This window comes from Cucumis melo, chromosome 11, assembly GCF_025177605.1.
Source record: "Cucumis melo cultivar AY chromosome 11, USDA_Cmelo_AY_1.0, whole genome shotgun sequence".
Taxonomy (NCBI): domain Eukaryota; kingdom Viridiplantae; phylum Streptophyta; class Magnoliopsida; order Cucurbitales; family Cucurbitaceae; genus Cucumis; species Cucumis melo.
The window spans coordinates 7,575,380-7,580,586 of NC_066867.1; the positions used below are offsets into that span (position 1 = coordinate 7,575,380).

The following is a 5,207-nucleotide window of genomic DNA, read 5'->3' on the forward strand; positions in this document are numbered from 1 at the left end:
TTTCATTTGTAAACCCGATATTTTCTTGGTTTAATTTCTTTAAATGTGGAAAAAAAAAGAAAAAGAAAATGGAAATTAAGTGTAAATATAAATATATATATTTATATATTAAATAGTTTTATTAAATTAATTAAAGAAAAGAAAGAAAAGAAAGGACAAAAAGAAGAAAAGGAGAAGAAAATTTCATTTTCTCTTTTCTTCTTCTTCTTCTCTTCCCTTCACCGCCAAAAGTTTGAAGACATCCAAGTTCCCTTTATTATTTTTTTTTCCTTCTTCAATTTGCAGAGAACTTCTAAGAGAGAGTTTGGAAGAAGAAGAGAAATTTTACTAGAATTTTTTAGGTTGAAGAAGAGGAGGAGAACTCAAGCAAAGTGTATAAATGGCTGAATTTTAGTTCATTCTGCACATCACTGGTTTTTAATTCGGTTTGAACTCTTCAAAAGGAAAAAACCGAATTAAGAGGTGAGATTTATATTTACTGAAAGTTAACTCATTTTTAAACAAACTTTATGAAGAACGTTGGAGCAAATTCGGATATTCATTTGGTGTTTTTTGATGAAGAAAACAGGGCAGTTGGTTTTCACTCGAAATCAGGAGGTCTCTGGTTTTTCTTGTATTTCAGAGTGTATCGGTGGAGTTAGAATCTCTATTTGGTATGGTTGGAAAGCTTATTCAATTTACTACAACTTTCATGAAGAAATTGTAAACCAAAAACGACTAAAAATTGGTTAAATTGTAGGAACAAATTAAAGAGGTCGTGTGCGCGCGATTCTGGAAGTGGTTCTGTTTTGAGGGTTATATGTGTTTATGCACGGGGAATCAGATTTATATGTCTTCTGGTAAGTTTTAGAGGATCTCAAAATGAAGAGTTTGATATAAAGAACACTCATTTTGGTTAAGTATTGAGAAAGTTATAGTCCTTTGAAGTTTATGTTAGAAATTTGGAAATTTTAGAGAATTGTTGAAATAGAATTTTATTTCTTAAGCTTTGTTTTCGTGAGCGTCATCTTTGGTGCGACATGTTATGTATGTTTTTAGGGAACCAGAATGTTTAGGGTTTTAATACTCGGTTGGGTTGTTGGCAGGCCGAGAAGAATTAAACCGAGCTTATAGACCAAGGATCTAGCCCAAGACTGTAAGTGACAAAACCAACTTTGAAATATTTTCCATAATTGTTATTATGATTGAATGCGATAAATGTTTATTTACGAAGCCATGAAAGGTATTTGAATTTCATGACTATTTTCAAGTATACATTTGGAGACTAGATTTCTTAAAGAAATTTATGCTAGCACGTAGATATTAAATGTTTGGAAAGTATTTAAACCATAATATTTTAAGCAAAGCATGAATTAGTATGAAGTTTTGTTTTAAGAACTACAATTTTCCACGAAAGAGCTGAGTAAAGTTCGAGCTTTGTGTAAAATTTATAAGCAGGCATGTTTTAATATTTTATGATGATTTATGAAATTTTCATTAACTACATGACTGAGATCTTGAGCCTGAGGCTAGAGATTACCGTGTGCACACTGGTTAGATTCCGTTGTTGACGTTGAGTGTACTCCGTAACAACGAGGCTGTCGTGAGTGCTGGGCGGGCCCCACTACATCGTAGTGCTTGTAAACGTTGTTGTACTAGGTGTACCTTACACAACGTAGTTTCGTCATGTTAGTTAAAATGCTTCGATATACTTGATATGCCTTGCTAGATTTCAATGATGAACATGCTGAGTATTTAAGGAAGCTATTCTTACTATTACACATTTACATTTACGACTTGTATAAACAGATTTATATGTGTAAAGTTTTCACGTGCTCTTATCTTTAAATTCATTGTTTTAAACTGAGTCACTCACTGAGTTTCATAGCTCACCCTTTCCAAAATGTTTTACCCATTTTCCAGGTAGAGATCGACTTCCCGGTGCCTGATAGACTGCCTTAGTCTGCGGAAGCTTCATTACCGATTGCTTGTACGTGTTTTGAGTTGGGCATAAAGTCTGTTGTGTTGTGATGTATTCACACCCTTGTATGTTATAGATACTCCACAGTTTGTATAAGCTTTAGGAGCTGTAGTTGTGTAAATTTTGTTGGTTATATTTTGATTAAGGTGTCTTTAGGTTTACTCGTGAAATCGGTAAATTTTGAGGTACACTTCATGTATGTGTTTGACTAGCCTAGGATCCGTTGTGTTTTGTGGCATGTACAATAGTTTATATACTAGATTGGCAAGTTCATCACATAAAAGTTTTAAGCAGAGTTGACAGATACAGGTACAGAAAAGCGTTGTTCGTCGGCTTCACGCCATCTTTCGGTCTAAGGTAGCAGGTAGTCCGGGAGGGGGTGTGACATCATTCATGGTAGACGGCTGACTAGGAGTTAGAGCAAAAATATTATAAGAGGAAGAACTACTATCAGAATGCAGTAAAGGGACAAGAGAACTAGGAGCAGTAGACCCAACTTTTGAAAACAAGCCCTTCTTTAACAACTTGGCTAACGGAACATCACCCCTCTCATCCGAATCCATAGCAGGCAAATGAGACTTAGAGGAGTAGGTTCATATTCAACATTATCAGGATTAATATCAACAATATTTTCATCATGTAGGGACAAACTCAAGCTATCAAAAAGAGATACCTAATTCTTCTCAGATGGCTACAGATAGGGTCTTCGAGAAGGAGTACTCTTAAAATGATGGCCTCTCATCCGAACTCCATGCATATTTGTTTGGGTGTCAGAAACTTCAGCAACAACTTTGGGCGAGTGAGCTTGATACTTACCTCTATGCGTGTTCACCATTTTCAACTACGAAAAACTTGAAGAGCGTGAGCTTTGAATCGCAAAGATGAAGGGGTTTCTTAGAGTTGAGGGGAATTTAAACGGAAAGTACACTTCTCACTTAAAAATTTAACAAATTAAATAACCCCTAATAAAGGAAATTACTAGGCAGACATGTCCATAAATATAAGCCACTCTACTTTTCTCCACGTCTCATTTAAATAAAATATTTTAAAAGTAATTAAATCTTGCAAACACCTAAACCAGCTCTCAAGTGCTCAAATGAGCTCGCATTCAGTGGTTTAGTAAAGATATTAGCCAGCTGAAGATTCGACCGAACATGCTCAAGAGTGATAATTTTTCCTTTTATAAGCTCCCTAATAAAATGATGCCTAATATCAATATGTTTAGTCCTGCCGTGCTGAACTAGGTTTTTCGAAATATCGATTGCACTCATATTATCACAATAGAGTGTCATAGTCTCCTGTTGAATACCATCTTCATGAAGCATTTGTTTCATCCACATAAGATGAGTACACCCACTCCTAACTACAATATATTCTGTCTCTATTGTAGATAATGAAACACAATTTTATTTTTTCCTAAATCATGAGATTAAATTGTTACCAAGAAAGAAACATCCTCCTAAAGTGCTTTTCCTATCATCTGAGCATCCTGCCCAATCTGCATCATAGTAACCAATAAGAATGGTGTTTGTATCATATGAGTATAATACTCCAAACTCACTTGTGTCATTAACATATTTGATAATTATTTTAACTACAACAAGATATGAAACACGAGGATCAAATTAAAACCGAGCACATATGTCTACAACATAGTCAATATCAGGTCTACTAGCCGTTAAATAAAGTAAACTACCAATCATGCTTCTGTAAAGTTTTTTTATCTACAGTTTCCCTATCACTATCTTTGGTAATTTTAACATGTGTAGTAGCGGGAGTCCTCTTTTGCTAAGATTTCTCAAGGCCAAACTTTTTAACTATGTTTTTAGCATATTTGTTCTGTGTTATAAAGATGTCCTCCTTCTTTTGCTTAATCTGAACACAAAGAAAACAGAACAACTACCCAACCATGCACATTTAAAATTCAAACTGCATAATATCAATAAAATTATTCAAGAGCTCTTTTGAGAATCCCTTAAATATGATTTCATCAACATATATTTGTGTAACAATCAAATTTTTGTCATATTTGTTTATAAATAAGGTCTTATCATCACCACCTCTGGAATATCCTTTATAACCAAGATAAATCGTGAGTCGTTCATACCACACTATGGGTGCTTGCTTTAGCCCATACAAAGCTTTATTGAGTTTATACACATGCTGAGGATAAACTGGATCAACAAAACCATTAGGTTGAGCTATATACACATTTTCATTTGAGTACCCATTTAGAAAGGCACTTTTAACATCCATCTGATACATTTTGAATTTTTGAACACATGATATGCTAAGTAGGAGGCGAATAACTTCAAGTCTAGCTACAGATGAGAAGGTTTCATCAAAATCCTCTCATTCTACCTGAGAGTAGCCTTTTGCAACCAATCTAGCTTTGTTTCTTATTACAGATCCCTTCTCATCTGTCTTGTTTTTGAATATCCATTTGGTTCCTATGATATTTGCTTCCTCAAGGTTATGAACCAAAGTCCACACATTATTTTGTTTGAATTGTAATAGTTTCTCTTGTATTGCATTTATCCAGAATTCATCTTTGAGAGTTTCATTGACTGATGTGGGCTCAATAGATGAAGTGTAAAAAATATTTGTAATCAGCTTGGCATAATCAATATTATCCTTCTTTCTGGTAGTAATCCCAGCAGATGGATCTCCAATTATAGAACTTGAGGGATGATTCTTTTAAACATGTGAAGATGGAGCAAGTTCACTTACATTAGACATTACTTCCTTCCATGTTGATTTAAAGCTATTACCACAGTTAGTAACAGTTGTATCAACTGAAGGAACATCAGCAACAACTAATTTAGGTGCAACAGAAGGTTGAATCGATAAATTATCCTCGTCATCTGTTCGTTTGTACAATGGCTTCTCATTATCATTCACCACCATACTTGTAGTTTCCATAACTATCCTCGTTCTATTATTGAATACTCTATAGGCAAGACTATTATGAGAATATCCTAGAAAGATCCCTGTATCCGATTTAGCATCCCATTTTCTGTGATACTCTCTATCTGCAAGAATATAACGGTACTTCCAAACACATGGAAATAATTAACATTAGGTTTTCTGCCTTTTCATGACTTATACAAAGGTTACAATCATTCCAAAAACGAGTAGTAATTCGATTATGGATGTGACAAGCAGTATTCACAACTTCAGCCTAGAACTGAAGTGAAAGAGTTTTTGCATGAAGCATGACTCGTGCCATTTCTTGTAGAGTTCTGTT

The 5,207-nt window shown here is 34.5% G+C and overlaps 1 long non-coding RNA gene across 1 annotated transcript; it reads left to right on the plus strand.

Annotated features, from left to right (window-relative positions):
* The first annotated feature begins 554 nt into the window (after positions 1 to 554).
* Positions 555 to 2,159, plus strand: LOC127151713 (uncharacterized). The gene is made up of 4 exons (XR_007824844.1): positions 555 to 653; positions 740 to 839; positions 1,086 to 1,135; positions 1,903 to 2,159. It is a non-coding gene; the product is annotated as an uncharacterized LOC127151713 (long non-coding RNA).
* Positions 2,160 to 5,207: the final 3,048 nt, after the last annotated feature.